The sequence below is a fragment of the Agelaius phoeniceus genome, chromosome 7 (genome assembly GCF_051311805.1).
Source record: "Agelaius phoeniceus isolate bAgePho1 chromosome 7, bAgePho1.hap1, whole genome shotgun sequence".
NCBI classification, from domain to species: domain Eukaryota; kingdom Metazoa; phylum Chordata; class Aves; order Passeriformes; family Icteridae; genus Agelaius; species Agelaius phoeniceus.
Window position 1 is genome coordinate 27,391,833 of NC_135271.1, and position 22,481 is coordinate 27,414,313.

Genomic DNA, 22,481 nt, shown 5'->3' on the forward strand with positions numbered 1-22,481 from the left:
TCTGCTTTGATATTCTTAAGTGCTTATGTGTCAGGTTGGCCACCTACCTCACTGTCTCATTTGACCTTTCATTCCAGCTCTTTCCATTTAAGTGCCTGCTTGTCCAGCCTTGTCACCTCTCAACATAATAAACCAACTGCTCCTTGTTAGCTCTTCTGTCATCTGATTTTAGGACTGGGTTCTTGAAACAAAATGTCTGTGATTATACTGTACAAATGTATTTTAAACCTTTGGCAAAACTTGGAATAAAGAATTTAAAGCATCTTTAAGTTTTATCAAAGAAGATGGCCACACAGAAAAAAAAATAATTTATTTTATATTCATCTGAAAAGAAAGAATGCAGTTTGATCTTATTTTTACTAGATAGTAGAAAATCCCTGCAGAGAACTGAGGGACTCAATGTATTAGGTATTACAGAGATTATAGTCTTAGTCTGTGTTTCTCTCTTCTGTGGACTCTTCATAAAGAGTTTCATTTGGGGTTTTTCCACAGGTGCGGCCTTGAAATTTTTTTCTCCCGTGGGTATTCTTTGGTGTCCAATAAAAAGTGAACTTATGGTATATCATTAATATTATTGAGTATCAAAACCAGTCAGCCATAATGTGCAACTCTAATAGAAAGAAGACTTAATGGACTCTGATATTCACAGAATTGCTGAGGAATTGTTTCTTAATCTACTGTATTGTTTAGATAATAAATATTTTGGATAAGGCATCATCTTTGGGGTTTCTTGATCACTATATTGTAGTGGAACATTTGGCAATGGTTATAGTTATAAAAATGGTTCCCATAGTTTTTAAACATTTCTATATGTTACCTATATTTTAGGAAGATTAAAGAAAACACATGCTTTCAGTTGCACTGCATTTTGCCAGTAGCAAGTTGAAGATTCCTTAACATATTATTGGAATATTTCAGTCTTAACTTGGTGCTATGAAATCCTTAATAAAGGCGTTTCCCAGGAATATAGAACTTACAAGTGTGAAACATGTTGTAAGAAATAATGAGCAAAAATAAGTAATATACCAGTTGAAATCAAAGCAGAAAATACCTAAATCACTTGAAAAGACATGAATTACAGTAAAGTAGCTGTGCAGTGCATAATGATGAGAAATCTGTGGTCTGCAGTAGAATGGACTTGCAGTGAATGAGCCCAGGTCCTACAAAAATGGTGGGGAATCACTCCTGGCAAGGAATATGTGCTGGAAAACACCAGAAAACATGTTAAAAATAAAAAGCTGGGGTTTCATAAAGATAATTTTTCACAAACATTCCTGCAGGACTCTTGATGCACCTGTAAGTCTCCCTATTTTGTTTGATGTGCATAGGAGCAGTGAGTACATGTGAGATATTTTCATACACACACAGACCCTTAACTAAAACCAAGGATACAGAAATTGTACTTAGGTGGATTTAGTGACAGTTAAATATTGATCCGAGTAAAATGGGAATATTTCTTGCATCCTCTGCAGTCTGTTGTACACTCTATGTTCTTGTGTAATTATTCATTTACACCTGTGTGGGATGTCACAATTCTTATTTCATAACATTTTGCCTTGGTTTAAGTTATACCATGGCTGCATAGGTTTCTTGTTTAGTTTTTTTTTTCCTCAGATAGAATATATTAAATGTATTTCAGACTTGATCTGGTTCCAAATATGAATGGGTTTTCAGTAGTAACATCGTATATCTTAGTTGAAGGAGTGAAGAAAAGGAAGAAAAAAAATATGTTTTAACTCTAGTGCAGTGTTTTCATGATTTAGCATACCCTAGGTGTCATGTAAGTGATAAATTAGCACTTATGACAGCAAGCATATTCCTATATAACCTTCTTCACAGAAAGTGACTAGTTATTAATTTTAATTGCTCTCTGGCCTCTGACTCTGCTAAAATTCTTGAACACCATAGAATTTCATGGACAGGATTGCAGGGAAAAAGGCATGACTAGATTATCATGAGGGGGCACCCATGTATTGTATTTTGAGTCAGTGTTAACTAAATGGTTAATATAAATCTTTTCAATTAAAACCAGTTTGTTTTTACAAACCTGCCCTTGTCAGCCAGCATCTTCAGTCATTAGTTTGCTTTTCCTTTGAAGATTATTTCTCTAGGTAAAAAGCTGTGTGAAATATTCCATGTGGAAAATTAACCCACAACATATTCCTGTTTTATGGAGCTCCTTGTAGATTACTGTGAAAGCTGAATCCCTAGGAATTTTATTTTAGCTAGGAAAAAAATGTAATGATGATACCTGTTGAGTCACCAGTTGATGATCTGGGGGCTGGAGCTCCTGTCCTTTAAAGACAAGCTGAGAGAGTTGAGGTTGTTCACCCTGGAGAAGAGAAGGCTCCAAGGAGGCCTTAGAGCACCTTCCAGTACCTAAATGAGCCTACAAGACAGCTGGGGTGGCACTTTGTACAGGGGCATAAAGGGACAGGAGATGGGGTGATGGCTTCAGACTGATAGAGGGGAGATTTAGGTTAGCTCTGAGGAAGGAATTTTTCACTATGAGGGTGGTGAGGCAAAAGAACATCTTTCCCAAAGAAGCTGTGGATGCCCCATTCTGGAAAGTGTTCAAGGCCAGGTTGGAGGGGGCCCTGAGCTGCCTGGTCTAATGGACCTCTGTGACAGCGTTCACAGGGGTTTTCAGGTGAGGGAAGAGACGAGGATGTTGACTCCATGTTCAGAAGGCTTGATTTATTATTTATGATATATATTACATTAAAACTATACTAAAAAGAATAGAAGGAAAAATTTCATCTCAGAAGGCTAGCTAAGCTAAGAATAGAATAGAAAAGAATGATAACAAAGGCAGCTGCCTCAGACTCTCTGTCCGAGTCAGCTCTGCTGTGATTGGCCATTAATTACAAACAAGCAGATGAGACCAATCACAGATGCACCTGTTGCATTCCACAGCAGCAGATAACCATTGTTTACATTTTGTTCCTGAAGCCTCTCAGCTTCTCAGAAGGAAAAATCCTAAGAAAAGATAATTAATGAAAAGATGTCGGTGACAGACCGGCTAAGTGGGGTTGGACCTACATGAACTTTAAGGTCCTTCCCAACCCAAAACATTCTATGATTCTATGAATTGAGCACTTCCTTGAGCAGCACAGAACCACGAAGAATCCCAGATGCTGTTACTGTCATCTTTCCATGCTGTTGGTAGTACTTAGACCAAATACTGTTATCCTGGGGGAAAAAAAAATGAGGAGGCTCATTTAAAATTGGTATAAAACCTGAAAGATTGAATTCAGACCCAATTTGCACAGTTTAAATGTTTGATTTCCATGGAGTTGCAATTACACTGCAGCAGGTCTGGATCTGGATACACATTCCCTGCCAAGAGCAGTTGTACTGCCAATGGTTCTCTGTGTCAGTGTGTGTCAGTTGCCTCTCCTGCTTTGTCAGCTTTTGGTGTCACTAAATTGCCAAATTGCCTCAATGCAGAAATGTAGCTGTGATTCTGGGATGTAATAGCTCCTTTATTTTTCTTAACTGTATTCACAGTGTTGCACGCTGCTATCATCCCTTTGGGCTGCTGAGACAATGACTGAATTTAGACCTTCAACAACAGCAGCTTCAGTACCCTTATTAAAAATGAGATTGTCATTGCTGCAGTCTACATCCATCACATATTGATGTCTTTGATCACATCCTCTCTATCCCAGCCAAACCTGTGTTACTCTTTTCTTTGAGGACCGATTTCCAAATTGAACTCACTGTTTCTGATGTAAAAGCTTACTTAAGTTTAAGTCCCCTTCTGTCCCCAAAGTTTGAAGTCTTTTCCAGTCCACAGATGAACAGTGCTAGCCTGTATATTCTTCTCTACATTTCTCATTCATTATTTGCCAGAGGTATAAATCAATATCCAGAGGTGTAAAATCCAGCAAGTACAAGCTGTGCAGAAAGCATTTAACTAATTAAATGTGGTCATCTTTTCCTGAAGAAAAGAAGTCAGATGTTTTGATAAACTACTCACTTAGCAGAAATAAACAGAATATGTTAGTTGGTGTCTCTTCCATATGTATTTCTTTTCTGATTATGCCAGAAACAGCTGTGTTTAGAAACCTTTAACCTTAGGAAATGTAAAATTTTTATTTATCTAAAATAGGAAATCATCATTTTTTGTCAACAAATGCTATGAATGGAGTATTTTTTCTAGGTGTATTCTGAAAGAATCAAGGAACTTACGCCCTGAAAATTTTCAGATGTTTGAGAACACTCCAGTCTTTATTGTCTATTAGTATGTATCTGCTTATAAGGGACTTTTTCTGTAGGCTGTTCAGTACATATGGAAAAAAGTTTTTAAATGTGTAAAGAAAAATTTGCATTTTTCCTTCAAGACCTAATTTTTATTCTGTGTGAACAGATAATATTCCCTACAAAATCCTCCATGAGATTGTTTATTTGTATTTTACTGTATACAATACTGTATAATATATCCTGTGTATAACTGAAAAAGAAATCAGTAGTAGCAAATTATATTTCTTTGAAATCTGGACTATTTCCTTCAGATGAATATGTCTTTTCAACTGAATGATCTCTAGTGAAAATATAAACCACCTGTCTTGTAAGAGTAGCACATTGAGGAGTGATGATGTCTTTTCACAAGTCACCACATCATCATCCACACATCATCTCCTGCTGAACACAGTAGTTTATCTTCAGAAGATAAATTCAGCATAATTGCAGAAAGAGAGATTTATGTTTGACATCAGGAAAAACTTCCTAGCCCTAAGATTACCACACCTTCCTAAGTGCAATGCAACAATAAAGCATGTAAGTCATGGAGTGTGTCTGAGAAGGTGCTAGAGAAAAACATCTATCAGAAATAGGTTAGTTCTGCTCTGGAGTAGGGAGATATACTCCTGTGATTCCAGTCATGATTGTCTCCCTGTGGCCAGAAGAGCACAATTCAACATTGGCTCAAAGATTGGAAAAATTAAAGCATTTGACATCCATGAGAAAATTAGATTTTTCTCTTTTAGCCAGAAAGGAAAATGACAGCTGTTAGAATGACCAATTTGTCCTCAAGGTACACTTGCAGATAACAAAAATAATGGGCTTTCAAGATTATTCCACCTTGCCTATGGATCCTTTCATGGAGGAGGAGAAGAAATTTCCACACAGGTGTGCCTTCAGACAAGGCACGGCTGTTTCACCTGGTAGCCAAGGTGTGCCACAGAGCTGAGCTCTTGGCCCTGCACACAGGTCTGTAGGTGAAAACTGTTGTTACTTTTGAGTGAAAACTACTTGTTGAAGGGGAGACTTCCCACTGACAGGCTTGTGGGCATTTTTCTCATCTCTGCTGCATTTCTGCCACAGTAAGTCTGGCCCTATGTCAGCATAAGGGCTTGTACACACAAGTGGAGAAATTGTTTCCCAAAATAACTCTGTGCTTACATAGTCTTTTGTATTGTTGTGTATGCTGCCTGCTTTAGTCATATAATACTGCCCTCTGTACTGTGTTAACCTCTCTGCTTAGGACAGTATTGCAGGTGTTAAGGATTTAACAGTTTTAATTTACTGACTTCTTGTATAAAGTTGTCACTATAGGACACAAAAGAACACAAGCTCACCACCATTCTCAAGGTGAAGAAAAAAAGGGAAGTTTATTTTCTGACTCCAACATTTATAGTTTTCTAAAAGTGACAGTGGATTGGAGGGTGACAGTGACACCTCTCCAATGACACTGGTCAAACCAACAGTCCATCAACTCTCTCCTCCTCCATAAAGGAATGCAAAACAATGGGTTATTTACAGAAAGTGTGTGAGAAAGTTCACTACAAGAATGTCAACATCAGAAGGCTTAGAAAATCTGAAAAAACCAGGGTAACATAAAGTTACAGCCTTACTTATAATTTCAATATCTGCCTTTATACCCATTTCATTGAATACTGCCTCATATTCTGAATATACCTCTTAATGCAAGGTGTGATATTCATACACTCTGATTTTTCAAGCATGACAATCCTCTCAAAAAACTTTTCTAAAGTGTTTGCTATTAACAACAGACTTGAAATATTTAAACAAAACCAGTGAGCAATTTAAAGGATTTTCAAAAAGCTTTGAAAATTAGAAGTACCGGGGTAGAAAGGCTTAAAAAATCTTTCAACTATAACTTTTAGGTTGCTATAGCAATGTTGTAATAATGTCTTATTAATAGAAAACTACCTAAATATGCCTTTAAAACTCTGTAAAAATTTGTGCAATATTTTTTAATGTCAGTGCTGGAAACAAGCTAATAATTCTGAAGACATTAGCTCTGTTGTTTTGGGTTGGCTCAAGCCAGGATGGATCATCCTGATTTTATCTAATTGTTTAAAGGAAATGGTTATCTAAGCTTTATAGATAATGGAAAAGGGTGCAATCTTCAGTTCTTATTTGCATGCATCAACTACATACACAGCTCTTCGCTGTGCACAATATCTCCTGAACAGTTTTGTTGCTTTAAATGGCGCCTGGCTGTCATCCCCTTGTTAGAATGTCAGCTGCAGAATGATTCTCCATGCTGTGTGCTCTTTTTTTCCTCTTTCTGATTCTTATCCCTCCCAGTGTGCTCATGGGGTTACAGAACTCCCTGGAACAGAACAAAAACAAACCATTGAACACAAAAATATTCCACTAACTTTGGGTGAAGGGTCTGTTGGGGGCTGGGGCTTGTAATTACAGCACTTCCTATTCATGTTCCTAAACATAATAATGAATAACAGCAGGTAAGGTGTCACATTGCATGAGCAGTTAATACATTTTTCATGCTCTTTGCAAAAACCTTTTGAATGTCTACTACTGCTTTGAGGTAATTTCCTTCAGGAAGGAAATAAGGCCACTGGGACCAGAAAAACAGCCTGTCCCAAGCCCTTAGAGTTAATTCCATAATCCACAAGGCTTTTATTCACAGGAACTATTGCAATCTTGATTTTTATTGATGTGGACATTAGATTATAATATTTTGTGAGCCAGGCTACTTTTTCAAGATTTTCATTTCTTCCACTGTTTCATACTTAGCGAAAGGTATAAGAGAGTATAGCAAACAGGGAAAAGTAGGGAAATGACAAGAACTGTTGATGTCATGGTTCACTGATTTACCCAAATTCATAAAGCTCTTTGGTATAGGGAAATAAATTTTTCACTTTCTGTACTGAAAACAGGAATTCAGATTATAGTGTTGATGATAGTCATTGAATCCACTTATTATTTTAAAAGTTAATAAGCACTGAATAAGATTAATATCTTCAATTTTGCCTTGCAAGATTTTACACATTAACCAGAAGATATTTAAATCTCTTCTGTAGAATAGGACACCTTTTCAGGAATGTTCTTCTGACTCATCAGACTTCTTAAAAATTGCCAAACTTTTAATTTTTTACTAGAATCACTCCTCTGCTTTTCTCAAACCTTTTTTTAAGGAATTGTCATTTAGCTTTACTTTTTCTCTTTCTGGCCAGAACATTTTCACATGGCTTCTGAAGGTGATAATCACACATTGCAAGAAAAAAGCAGTGCTGGTATGTACAATACTTGATTTTACATTCATGGCTTCCCACCTAAAATTCAAAATAATCATGAGAGGTGCTAGTTAAGGTTTACTGATGATGACTGAGATCATTAAGGTGATGTATCTTGGTAACCAAGGGCTGACAGGGAGACCAAGGAAGGACTTCTGGTGGTTTTTGATACTTACTCTTCCGATTTACTTTAGGAGCTTTCTACAAGTTAAGCATTCCTGGATAATTTAATAATTCAATAAAGTTTTTTCAGAGTTGTATTCTGCTGCCTTCATTTTTTTAATGAAGATTTTTTTTTTATGCTGCTTTCTACGTAAAATTAAGTAATATTTCAGATGTTTCTTTTTTAAAATCCAAAAGTTACTAATTATATTCAACACCATTTTTGCCTTTTGTGACATTTTAATACTTCTACTACATGACTTTTTCTTTGTGAAATTCTTAGGGTTATAGCTAAAAAACAGGTCTTTATTTTTGACTTAAGCAACAAACACTACAGTGCATTTACTTTCATCTTTTTGTCTAGTCTTTGTATATGCAGTTTCTGAATATTTACTAAAATTTAAGAAGATACAAATATTAATCTAGACATACATATGAAAAGTGTATTTTTCTGTATTATTTCATCTCTGTTTTATATGGACATTTGAAGACACAATAATCTTCGGCATGTGCTTTTCCCTCCCTATTAAAAGCTGATTATATGGACAGTCTAGGATAAGTAGCATACAGAGGTATTTTTCCACCAAGCTGTGAAACCTAGATTTGTGATTACATTTCCAGGCTGAATTTGCTAAGGAAAACAGAATCATGTAGCTGGCCACTTTCAAAAGTCAGTTTTTAAATGGTCTTTTTAAATAGTTCGACCTGTGACTCTTTAAAAATGCATTCAAAAATATTTCTGTAATTGAGAGACAAAACTTCAGGGAGCTATCTGAAAGGAAATTGTGTTTTGTAATGACCAATAAAGCACCCTTATGTACTGTAAAATTACTGAATTTTTTATGCCAAAAATTAATAAGTTATATATTTATTAGAATTACTGTAGTAATACAAATATGACTTTTTAGGTATCATAGAACCTGTTAGCTATCTTAGTAATTTTTGGCATTAAATAAAACCTAGTGTTAATAGTGGTTTTGGATAAACAAAATTAAACTAAAACCTTGTAGTTAGCTCTCTTCCTCCATCTGAAGAGAACTTGCTATTGTGTACATATGCATACATTCATGCCTGAAAAGGATTGCCATAAATCATCATGACCTAGCAATGGAGCATAGAGAAAAATGCAACCCTAATACACAATTATTATGCAGAAGTATCTGTTTGAAACCATTGCCTATGTTCACTATATCTCACCGTCAGCTAGCAATATTCATATCAAAATCTAGAGGATAATAAGTTAAAAAATAATCAATAGTAATTTATCATTTAATTTATTACTACTTCCTCAAATTCTAGAAGAGTGCTTGATATAATCAGCTGAAGATACATCATGATAATTTAATACATTAATAGTTAGAGGCTTCAATTGAAGCTCTCCTTTCAAGGCTTGATTATACATCTGTAAAATACTTCTTTCCAGCTACATTAATTGGTAATTTGGCAGAAAAAAATACAGCAAATTAACTTCTAATAATCATCTTTTACTAAATGAGTTTCTATCTTGAGTATGGAAAGACAGAATATTTAAATGCATTTTCCCCAGTGCACAGTGGGCACTTGTGAGACTGTGCCACTGGGCCCCCTGTCTGGAGCCTGGCCTTGGGACCAAAGGCTGTGTCCCATGGTGCTGGCTCAGTTAGGAGCCTCCCAAATGCCATCTGACTAGGCTAGCCCCGAGTATAGCCTCACACTTCTGGACTCATCAGAAGTCCATCAGAAAAAATTGGCTGCTGAGTCAGGTAATAAGGCCACAGAACGAAACACTCCTTTAGGATTCAGGCAGTGGCTGCAAGCATCTTTTGGTCAGTAGATGGAGTTGGGTAGGTCTGGGTTTGAGACTAGCTAGGTCTGTGGGTCCTAGTGTTGGATTGAGTTCTGATGGCCATTTATTTAGAAAGACAGCTCTGATTGATCAACCTGAATAAAATGGTAAGCAATTAAAAAGTTAATTATTATTATCCTTGTGTGGCAGGTGGCCAGAGCAACAGTCAGTTTGCCATGGGATTGGACTGGACTTTCAAAAAGAAGTTTAGGACTACAGTTCCCTATATAAGATATAATAGACAAATACTATTTTTCCCTTTACCTTCCTTCTTAATTTATCACATATGAAAAAAACTCCTCAAAATGGCCTGGCAAGGGGTAAAGGAAGACCTGGAGGCTCGGCTGCCTCCAATAACTGGAAGTGATTAAGGACAAAAGAACAACCAACAAGCATTCTACCAGGATTTGGCAATATTTTCTGCCTTCTGAAATAGCATGCTAGTACTGCTGGCGAGACCATCCATCAGCCCCACAGACATTAAAAATGTGAATGACTATTTCTGGAAAAAACATTTGCACTATTTGTATTAGTTCTAGTAATAAAAACTCATGGCAGCAAAACCACTCCAATTCATACTGAAGCAATTCACACTGAAGAAATGTTTCTGTGGAAAAGATGAACAGAATAGCCAGAAAGAAATTTCTAAGAGCTACAAAGACTGTAACAAAAGCCGACATTGTGGCAGTAGAAAACAAATTGCCAGCTATTGTAAATCCTATTATTTTCTCAGTGTGCCTAAATAGCATACTACCAGGACTCCCACTGACATTACTAGCATGGAAATAGAATATTATTGTGAATGCATTTTCAAAATATTATAGAAGCCAATAGGGTCCACATAACTGTCTATAGAATATGCAATATAAGCTATCAAGCTCTCCCTCTCCTTTGGAGCCAAGAAAATGTGTTTCGTACACAGAGTGAGCCTGATTTCTGGTGAGGCCTCTGTTTTGCCACAATAAATATAAGTAAATAAAAATAGTGTATTTGCAGCTTTAAACGATGTTTTTGCCACCTGATTTCCATTTGACTCATGCAGTCTGCTACAGCGTTGACACGTTTCAATTTCATCACAAGACTTTTCTCTACGTGAGGCACCTTGTGAAGAAATGTGACATGTCATGGCTGAACATTGTATTCATCTCTTCATGCTCACCCATGAACTGTTAGAGATGATTCAGATCAGATTCTGTCTTGGATACCAAACAGGTGACTTAGCACTGCAATAATGCCAAGAATAGTTGAAAAAAAAAACCTTTTAGAAAAAAAGTGGTTTGCCCAAACCTGTCCTATCTATCAAAATTCTTTCCTCCCTCCATGCTAAATTATTGGTTTATACACAGCATTCAAAAGAAGGGAGAGGGTTTTTTAAAAATCTTTTTAAAAATCTTATTTCTCTTTCCTGTTCCATAGTTACATTGTAAAAAGCCTGGTCATACTTAAAAAGACAGACGGTTCAATTTGTTGGTGACACATTGAGGAAAATGTGTTAAGCACCTGTGCTTGCACACACACATTTTACACTCTCCAGAATAAAAGAGAGTGTAGAATGCATCAATATTTTGAAAAATTTCTAGGAGATTTACAAGTTTTAATGATCAAAACCATTTGAAGATTTAGATTCTAAAGCAATCAGAAAAACAATTTTTACAATAAAAGCTGAAGAATTAAATCACTGGCAAGTACAGGGAAAGACTTGGGTTCACCAATACAATTGTGAATTCAATTCTTACAGCTCAATTGTTTTCACTGTCATATGACACTAACTTAGATGTCCTCATTTCCTGTGAGAATTTCACAGTGTATTAAGATGCAATAAATAGTTTGCTTCAGATATGTAGCTTTTAAAAAACCAAACCCATCAAAGTGCTATGTAAGGAAAAATATACATTATTTTAAACTCTGATTTTGCATATACTCTGATACTCATTTCTTACATGATCCTAGAGATTTTGATTTTTTCAGGTTTTTTAGCTTACCCTTTAAAATCCATGGCAAAGCATCCTCTTAAATTCATCATTTTGAATAGATGGATAACTTGATTGAGAAATATGACTTTTAATTCAGAGAAATTAGTATTTAGTATTTCTCTATGATTTCCAGCATAGAAGCTTTTCTGTCACTGTAAAACAAAAAAAAAAAAAAGTTTTCTGTGGCCAGTGGTGGCTGGTTTTTAATTTGGTCCATGTGCATAAAGCCTTGCATTTTCAGTTCTTGCTTTTCTGTTTTAATATGAGTAATTCACTTAAAGCTTAAAGGATTCTATTTGTGTTTACAGGAGGGAGCTGGGGCTGCATGAAAATAGCACCTATATAAAGACTTGGGGAGATTAGCAGCACTGCTTTTGAAATTATAATAGTAAATTTTTTCAGAATAAACTCAATTTATAAAACTTTCATTATGATTGTCAAGTTCATTAAAAGCTTATAACAAAAACATGCCTAAAATATTTTATGTTAAATAACATTTCCAATTTCATGCAGAATCAGGAAGATTTGAGGAAAAAAATCTTGCCACCACTGTAGGTAGAGTTTGGTAAAATTCTATGGTATCTTCAAGACCTTATTGTCTATGTGTGCATCTGTATCTTTGTGTATTTAGCATGATTTTACTACAGTGCTACCTTTGTTTTGGTAAAATTTGATGTCCTTTTTACAATGAAAATTTCATAGTATGTATATGTTGTGAGTACCTTGTGAGAGAGATAAGTACCTTCACAGGAAATCCAGTGCAACTTTCTCATTGTGCGGCTTGGATTTCTCAGCATGCATATCCAATGTGGACCATTGAGTACAGGCCCTGCAGCACACCTGAGGGAAGTACAAATGTTCACAGGAGTAGCAGCACACATGCAGTACCAATAGACAAAGAACAGATCATCAGGGTGTGAGGCAGAATAGATTTTAACCTACCTGATAAAAATTTCTCAGCTCATTCAAGAAAGAACACAAATTTAGTCAACTAAGTTTCAATTTGTGTGCAAAATTAATTGCAAAGCACAATCAATTACACTTTTACAGGAGATCTTGCACTTGTTTATATTGCTGGAACATCATGAGCCATGCTATGCACATTGCAGACCATGTTACATGTTTTCACAAAATACATATTTTATTGCACCCTCCAAGCTTTCATGCAGAAGGAGTCTCAAATCTCCTATGCAAACTTCAGGAGGTAAGTGTGAATCTCACTAAGCAGACTCACTCCATATTGCAGTATAGTTTGGACACTACAGCTGAGTGAGACATTAAATGTATGTATACATTCAAAATAAATATGTCATACTAGCATTTCTAAGAATTTCAAAGCAGTACCAGCAGTGTTCTTGTATACCAGCAGCAAAAATTAATAGATTTTACATTCTAGCATATCCTATACCTGCAAGTGAAGGCACACCTCTGCTCACCTACCATTATTCAATTTTTATTTAAAACAAACAGTGAGGAAAAAAGAATCCCACAAATACAGAGTCATTATGAGAAATGTAAACAGTTCAAATGAGACACAAGTAGTGTTTGGATTAGGGAGTGGAAAGCCACTATCCTGCACTTAAATACAGTGGTTAGACAACTAATGTATCAAACAAATTCCAGCAGCTTGGAAATGCGGGCACAAAAACAATGCAAATTGAACAACTGTGATGAATAATTGAAATCATACCCTCAGTGCCAGCTTCCCTGCACAATTTTGCAGCTTGACACAGATTCAAATTTTATAGTGTTTGTACATTATGAGTTTCACAGAACACAACTAAAATTATCTCACAGGGAAAGACACCTTCACAATGGGGCTGTGTATGGGTAAATGCCCCAGCAGTGTGCCTTAATCTTTGACTTTAGTTCTCTACTGATGTAGTCTAGTAAGTAGATTTAAGAAGTACATGCTGGAGACAGATGTCACTTGTTCACTTCCAGTCAAATGCATCCTGTGAATTTGTCTATTCCACCTGCAGTTTGAACAGTCTTGATAGAATTCAGGTTTTGTTGAGGACATCATGAGACCTATGTTGTACAACCATATTCATTATTTTTGCTGCACAAATAGCTTCATCTTGATGCTAATTTGCCTTCAAAACAAACTCAGAAAATAATGAATGGGGAAAAAAAAATGATAATAGCTTGTATTTATTACTGGTATCTGCTTTAAGTTTGGAGGAACAAACCTGTCTTATCAGTATATAATCTTGCCTCCTGACTTTATAGCTGTTCATTCTTCCTCAATCCTAGTAATTCTGAGGGAGCAACAACACATTCTAGAGTACATTTCCTCCTGTCAGCCAGCCAAAGGATTAGAGCTGGAGCTGCTATTCACTATCCAACCTTAGCATCAAAACAAGTTTGTTTTTTTTTTTTTAACTACAGTCTGAATTTGCTAATGACAAAGGCAACTCCCAGTGGGTGTGACAATCATGAGATAATCAGCTTTAGAGGATTAGAGGACCCCAGGGGTGTGATTAGCTCAGGTTGGCCAAGCCCTCTGTCATGAATTAATTCAGAAATTAATATTTGCATTCTAACACTGCATCTTAGTGAAACTGATTTCTAGCCTACGATTTTTTTCATTAGGAAAAGCAATTCACATTGCACAAGACAATTGGCAGCTGTGGTTAATGAAATGTGAGATGATTCAGCAATAAGGATCTGAATTTTGTGTGATTTACTTCTGCCAATGATCTTTCAACACAAAGAACACATTCATTGTTATTTTTAGTCTGCCTTTTTCCTACACTTTCATTAAATGCTTGATGGAATATTTTCAATTCATTTGATTCCATGGTTGACAATCAGATAACATTTCCTTCCATAATTAGCAATTATCAATTGTACAGAAATACTGAATGCCATTGAGTTTGCATAATAAACAAAAACCAGAAGTGATGATAGCAAGTTTGCTGAACTGAAAATATACCTTTTGTGCACTTGTCAGCTATTTGGGACTTTGGAACAGTGTTCCTTACTTATGGAGACACTGGTGAGATGGTCTATATGTTTGACAGTCACATTAGGTCCAACCGGGCAAAATTGTCACTTGACACACATTTAGCCCATGCATTTGATAGAATAGGCCAGAGAAACAATTTGAGAATGCAGCAATAATTTAAATCTGTTTTATCAAATATAGGTAAACAATTATGTGCAATAAGAATCAGATAGAGATGGTATGGCTACCTTTTTGCTTTGAGATCATTATGTGTGGAGGATAATAGACAAATAGCAACCATGTGGGTGCTTAGTATGGCTTACATGTGCACTCCCTCTCTTCTTTATATCCACTTGCCTGCTGGTTCCACAATCTGTTCCTTGGTGTTGGCAATTTCTTGAATATATATTTTTTGTAACCTACTTGTTCTCATCAAGTATCTCAATTTCAGTGTCTAGAAAATGAATATGATAGCAGTGGTGAACTCTCAAGTGCTTTGAATTTAGTTACAAAAAGCAATAAATACCATCAGTAGAGAAAATTAATTTTACAGTTTTCTTATCTGAACTTACTTTTTTTTCTTCTCTATGGGATAAATAAAAATAATTCTATTCCAGTATTGATTACATTCCAATCACAAATTGCTCTTTAACTGAACAAAGATGTCTTATGGTAGCCACTTCTGACTTTCTGCTTTACCATTCCATTCTTCTGTCATATCCACAAATATTATATAATCTGTTTATAAAATGTTGACCTTGAATTCTATTAGATTCTTCCATTACATTCCCTGGGAGAAACTGATGATTTTCTTTTTGTGTTCAGTTGCATTGTCTGCCTAAATACTTCAAAGCACTCAGCAAAATCGGAACTTTTATTTCTTTACTAGTAGTAGCAATAGTCATAGCTGTACTGACAGAAAAGCAGTAAAATTGTGTAAAAGCCAATACTTAAGCCTCTTATCCTGAGTATTAAATTGTTCTTTGCTGTGTAGACCTGGAGAAAGGAAAGGAGTAAAGACTGTGGCTGATGGGCTTCCATGGACTTTCTTGAATCATAGCACATATTAATCCAAAACCTGAAGGTTAGCTACTACTTCATTCTTAATATCTGCATCTGTCTTGTTCCCTCAGGACACTTCTGTACTTAATATCCTTTATTAGCATGTTAAATGGGAAATTTAAGGAAGTTTCTATGATTCTGTATCCTTGTTGATATTCTCATCCCTTAAATCCCTTTTGCAACCTGTTTGTCTTTCCTGTCTTATTAATCTCTTCTTGAGTACACCCCCACCCACTGAAAAATTTATCCATAGGTTTCATGGTTTGAAAAGCGTGTCTTAAAAGCTAGAAGTTCAAGTGGAGTGGTACAAATCTTATTGGTATATATTGCCATAAACAATTAAATATAAAAGTGGACTTCTTGTGAGCACTGCAATCATTAACAGCCAGTTTGATTTTAGTGGGCACACAAGCACCTCCATAATTCTGGCTCCTGAGGAAAGGTGAAGAAACAGCTTTTAACTGTGAATGGTCTTATTTTATGCAATGGGAAGTAATCAGTAGTGAAGGCAGCTTCATTAATACCATTGCAATTCATCCATAATCAATACAGAACACCGCCAAAATTTCATTCTGTATTCTCTCTAATAACTACTACAAAGTCTGTGTGCATTATACAAGGACAGCACCTTCTTGAGGTGCACATTGCCCATCTCATTAAGGGAAAGAAGAGGAATATCTGGGCTCCTTCCAATATGACTTCAGCCAAAACCATCGCTATTTGGGATTTTTTTCCCTGTAGGCACAGTCAGCAAATGTTGTCATCATATTGCAAAGGTTTCATATTGTTGTCTCCTTAGTGCAAGAGTTTCATACCTCCTTGATGTTTCTCATAGGCAGCTCCTCTAAGCACTGACTGATCCTTCTTCTCACAGTAGCCAGCTGACTCCAGTTCCCTCAACCAACCAATCCACTCTTTTATAACACTCTTCTAATTATCAGCTACAGCTGTAGCCTGTTAAAGTCAGGCCTGCTCCTAATCTTTAATAATTTACCCAGCTGCAACTCTTTAGGGGGTAAGATTACTTTCTATACTACCTTTATTTACTTATATTCTATCCCCCTACAAGCAAAACCTGCAGAGTTGCTGCTTGTCAGAGGACAAGCTGCTGCTGCTGCACACAGAGCAAAAAATGCTGCTAAAGCAAGAGTGCTTTGCAGGGCTGGCCCTCTGCTTCTTTAGAGCAGCCCCCCACCGAGCCTGCTCAGATCCAGGCAGAGCAATGATTCACGGAAAAAAGGCAGCAGAAATCCTGAAATAAGGGTGTGAGAAATTACCCTGTTTCTTATCTGGGCTGTTTGTCTGCAGAGGTATTATGTTACAAGCAAAGGAGTAGAAGGGCCAAAACTTAAAGCTGCTGACATATGTGTCCATTGTGACATTCATACTGACAGAAATGTGGGTTGAAAACTTGTGTGGGGACTTCTGAAATTCCACAATGTTCCTTCCTGTATCTACAGATGCTGCTGTGTTTCAAAACTGTGCAACTTAATGCTTCTATTTCAGGTGTTAAAATACTTTGCAGGTTCCAGTTTTTTCACCGTTCTTAAGTACTGGTTCCCTTGATGGACAGGAAACAGATTTTTTTTTTTTTTTTTTTGCAATACATATCGAATGATTTGCACCATACCGTTTTAGCATGATATACTAAGTACAGCATGTATAATAGTACAGCATATCTTTTGTATTTCCTTTAAAAGGGTAAAGAAATCTTAACAATTTTTAAAGCTGAGTTTTGTCCTAAGGAAAAAGCATTTGCTGCATCCAATCAAATAGCATGGATAATAGGTCACTGAACTGGATAGATTTTTCTCAGGCCCTTAATGCTGTGATGAGCATGGATGTGAAATTTCTGCTGCACATGTTACAGATAATGGATTTTCAGCTGTCACTCAGAAAAATATCCTTTCAGATGCTGTATTGTGTTTACAACAACAAAAAAGTGTTTTATTAGAATAAAACTTATGGCAATTTTTAAAATGGGTTTATTCTGCAACCAACTTCCTAAGCTTAACTGGAAGGATTAGGGTAGGTAGCAGCAATGCAGCAAATATGATAGAGATGGATATCTGGGTTCTCTAATGGTGTTGTAACCATTCTGCTGTTTGACAGCAAGGACCATGGAGAGGATCATATTTAGCACTCACTAAAATATGAGAAATCTGGCTTCTACCAAGTGTGGTTATAAAAATATTCTGAAATTTGTATGTGATGGTCTAAGTTTCTATTTCTGAGCAGTCACAGCCAGAGCAGTTTGCACAAGTGAGTTGCTCAGGGGCATTGAGGCACTGAGGTAATGGTAGGGACCAGCATCTGAAATGCTGGGAGTCCTTTTAGTGCTCAGCCTATCTCCAGTCCATGGGTATGGGCCACATCTTGTTACCAGGGTCAGACATTGTTTCTGCTCTGGCTCTGTGTCCACCCTGACCCTTGTGTGGGAAAAAGCTGATTCTTGGAACTTCACACAGGAAGAAATTACAGAGAAGGACTGAAAAGACAAGTACCCTGAGCAATATTTATAAACCATGAATTAAAGCTTCTGGTCCTCTTTTGCAGGATCCAAGGACACAGTGGCTCAGGGGATATTTGCAGATGACCTGCAGCTTACAGGAGATGGATCTTAACTTTTAATACAACTTCTGTATTCAGGACTGAAATTTTCTTTGATAGGATGGGAGTTCACTAGGTTTGCCTCCTGCAAAAGTAACTGTCAATAGGTAAGTGCCTGTTTACTGCCTTTTGTAAAACTTTTCCTCTGAACAAGGGATTTTCGTAGAGTCATGCAGAAAATGTCCTTACTTAGCAATAATAGAAAGGCCTAAATAATCCACACATTTTTTTAAGTTTTTAAGTTTTTTATTTAAGCTATAAAATTTGTAGAAAGGTCTTTCAAAGACACCTTTTTAACTGTTAAAAGTTGCTAACTTTGAATTTTGTGCAATGTTTTAACACTGTTGTTCTACTCTTCCCTCGCAAAATAGTAATTGGGTAAGCATCATATACACTTGCAATCCAAATTTTGACGGAGTTCAAATGCAGATTAACTTGCACAGTTTTTTGCATTTCTGTCTCCTGGTAAAGGAACTGCCAAAGTCAGTGTTTCACATTCCCAGAAGATTTTTCTTAGCAAAAATGTAAGTACTAGATAGCCTGCTAATCTGTGTGTAAACACAATTAATACATAATAATTTTCAAACCTATGGTACAGGGTCAGTCTCCAGCAAGCACCCAAATTATATGAAATTCTATGTCACATTTGTAAGGCAAATGTTGCCACAATGCAGTCCTCTAGAGAAAAATGCACACTTGTTTTCACTCCAAAAAATGTGAGCATGTCCAAGTTGATGTTTAGTGTAAAAACAACTTTGCAGTGTGCAGTGCTGCAGTGTAACTATGAATCATAGAAAGTCGTTGCAAAAGCTATTTTGCTGTTGTCCCTCTCACAGTAGCAAAAGTAATTATCTTTCTTTTTAGTAATAATTTCTAGCTGATCAGTATTCTCCTACCCTCTCCCCCTCCCTCCCTACTTCCTCCCAAAATATAGAAGTTTTGGGTTAAGAACACAAAAGTAATGACTTTTCTTGGTATTTATGAAACAATTCGTTCTACAAAAAGTTGTCCTTTCTGAAAAGGACATTCAAATTGTTGCTTCAGTGATAAATCAAAAAAATTTTTTGTGAGAGGCACATCATGGGACACATACATCTTGAAACACCTCCTGTCCTTTCCCAATGTAAGTCTTCTTTTAAAAAATAGAAGTCTTTGAAGATGTATGAGATAAGATAAGACATTGCTATCAGCCAACACCCACTTGAGAAAAACAGGCCAATTCACCAACTGACAGCAAGGTTAAAAATTAGATTTGATCAAAAATTTTCTCCAGAAGTAATTAGCTGAAGGATAAAAGCTGATTTTTCAAGGCTAGACTTTCTCAGATTGTTCTACATTTATTTCTGTGTTTTAATATTGTGATGACAGTTCTATGTCTGTCTGCTAGCAATGTCCAAATCCCTTTTGATTACTTTTAGAAGGAGCAGAGTGGCTGCTTAGCTGCAGGAAAGGACCAGAGGCACAGAGCTTCCTGCTCTCTGCTTTGCCTTGGTTAGGAGATGATCAGCTATGGATCTCATAGCTGAATTTTGGATTTCAAGAGTGGAAACTTATAGTAATCTTTTGCTAGAAGAAATCCTTTTTAAAGTGATTGAAATTGTCTTCTTAATTGTCATGAAGTTGTTTCTTTTCCAAAATTATGCAGGTTATTTGTTGTTTCCCTAGTGCCTATAAAGAAAATGAAGGTACAGATGGAAACATTGCAGCTTAAGCCTGTCTCTAATATGTGTCCATTGAAGGAAAAATCCTTTGTAAGTGCATTTAATTCTTTGGATTAAAAGTTGAAAGGTGAAAGTAAAGCATAAAAAGACTTTGTACTTCCGATTCATAGTAATTAATAGAAATATATCTGAAAGGGAAAAAGATGCAGTGTTCTTGGCAGAAAGAAGAAGGTGAGGTGAGACAAATTATGCTAAGACTCTGCATTATAATTAAAATTTCTAATTGCCAATTCTAAGGCATACCATTTTTAAAAAGCATACTTTTAAGCAAAAATACTGTTTAAAGACAGAAGGTCATCTGGTTGGGACTCAAAAACTTGATGAATTTCTGATTCTGAGCCATGTCTCTACTAGAATTGAATGATATCATAAATCAATACAATAGCATCACAACTTAATGATAATTATCTTACTGATTTACACTATTTCCTTGAAAATAAGAAGTTCTCTAAATTCTCTGGATGAAGTTCAAACCTATTAATATTAATGTATTATAAAAAAGGTAATTTTAGATCTTATTTGTAAGTTGAAGCGGAAAGGTGTCTTCAGAACAAAATTTGTATCACTAAATAAAATGCAGGGAACTGAATAAAATATCTGATATCCTGTTGAAGAGGTCTGGGTATAACTTTGTATATCAGGTTTCTTTTGCATCAATTTATCAATCTTCTTAGTGACAATCCTGCTATTGCAATGAAGCGTGACTGCACATGCCTAAAGTTCATACTGGCCTTAATCCCACTGGTTAACAGAGGCAATAGAAAGGACCCTGATTAAAACAAATAAAGTATCTTAACATTCAGAAAAAAACATATGAATTTGAATATCGAGTGATTTTAAACAAGTCTGGCATTGCAATTTGACCCCCATTCTTATAAGTGTATTGCAAGTACAGTTTTCATTTTAAATGGTAAACTTTCTAAAAACTACACTTTCTCTTCTTTTTCCCTTCATTCATAAAATACTGAATTTTAGCTTCTATTTCCTCAGGAAACATGGACTCTGTTAGCATAAAAGTCTAATAGCAGACCGAGGGTAATATTTTACATGGTGTGGTATAATCTGTTGTTAGCTGCCTGGGCTAGCTATTGGTGATCTGGTAAACTGGAGCAAGAGGAGCCCATACCATGCCCAGCAATATTACACTGACATCCTGTTCACTGGAGAGAGGGTCAGTAAAGTATGACATTGGTTTCTGACTGTTGAGTTGGTAGGCCAGAACCTTCTGGGAAAGACAAAATATGTCAATAATCTTGTAATTTTGGAAGGGTTTACTGCTGTCATCACTAGTGAAAAGTTATTTCCCATGTCATCCCACCATCTAGATGGCTTCACCAGCTATCCAGTTTTCCTAGTGTTAATAATTTCCCTAAAATATGAGATAACCATGAAAACTAGTTGTTGTGTGTGTTAGGGAGGTGGCAAGCTTTTATTACATCTCTCCAGTCTGTGCTGTTACATGTGAACAGGTTTCTGGAGCTGTTGAATACTTCAATTTCTCTCATTTAGCAGAGTTATGTTTGATCAGCAAAGGATTTTAGTTATTGGAGGTGAGTTTTCACTGATAGAGGGGTGTTTAGTCAAATGTGAGATGTGTGACTCTGGACCTCAGCTAAGAAAATGAGGTATTAATCAAACTTAGAGTATTTTCAAGTTCAGTCCTGATCCTAACATGCTGAAGCAGGCCAAAATGGTACAAATATGAATGAATATATAACAAAAATAAGGGGAAATGTTCCAAATTCTTATAGTAGTGAAGCTCTGAGAGAGATTTCTACTAAGAGAAGGATTGTCTTGAATTCAGAACTCTGTTTCAGTAGGGCATTGATTGATAGCAGTGTTTCAGTGCTGAAATACTGGCCTTGTTTGACTAAAAGTTTCCATCTTATGTTTCTAAGGCTTCTAATGTGCAGGTATGTATGTATTTTCACTTACCTGAACTATAAATCTGGTCATAAATCCGTGGGAATATTCATAGTTCCATTGTTAACATGATTAAAGGCTGGAAGGATCAGGGCTTTGGCTTTCTATAATTTAGCATAAGGATCTTATATGTCTGAACTAGTGAATATTGCCAAAAATGCAATCAGTTGCTAAAGTCTTCTGTGGTACACACAGAAGGTACAGAGAAGGTTGGGGTCTCACAACAGAAATCAGAAATCTTGAGGAATGCCCTTAAAGTGTTTTGGACTTTTCTTGTTTGCTTCATCCCTCAAAAGAATGAAAGAACTTTGGTCTACCAAGTTGTGTGACATTTAGTTTTTCTTGAATTTGGCATTTGCATGCTTTCCACGTGAGTGCTCTTACCAGGGAATAGAGTGCACCCTTAGTAAGTGTCCTTAGTAAAGTCAAATTTCACAATAATAATTTAAAAGTACATCTCCAACTATAATCACATGTTACTTCATATTAATGCAGGTTTTAAGTCTGAGTAGATTTTATAGTATAAAAAAGCACCTTCTTTGTCTCTATATGAGTCAAGTGAATAATTCACCATGAATAATTTATAAGATGAATTGAGGTTCCTCTTTCATGTACCACCTACGTGAAATAATTTCATTTATTTTACTTTTTTTTCCCCTTTAAATTCTGAGGTAATATGCAGATCTGAAAGCAGAGCTTCCTTACCTAATGGTGCTTGGTCAAATAAGATCCATGTTTCTGTAT

At 36.1% G+C, this 22,481-nt stretch overlaps 1 long non-coding RNA gene across 1 annotated transcript in view; it reads left to right on the forward strand.

Annotated features, from left to right (window-relative positions):
* LOC143694512 (uncharacterized) overlaps positions 1-18,194 on the forward strand; it is a 29,607-nt gene extending 11,413 nt beyond the window's left edge. The window contains exon 3 of the long non-coding RNA XR_013183023.1: positions 18,040-18,194. This is a non-coding gene — a long non-coding RNA (uncharacterized LOC143694512). The remainder of the gene's footprint in view (positions 1-18,039) is intronic.
* The last annotated feature ends 4,287 nt before the right edge of the window (positions 18,195-22,481 follow it).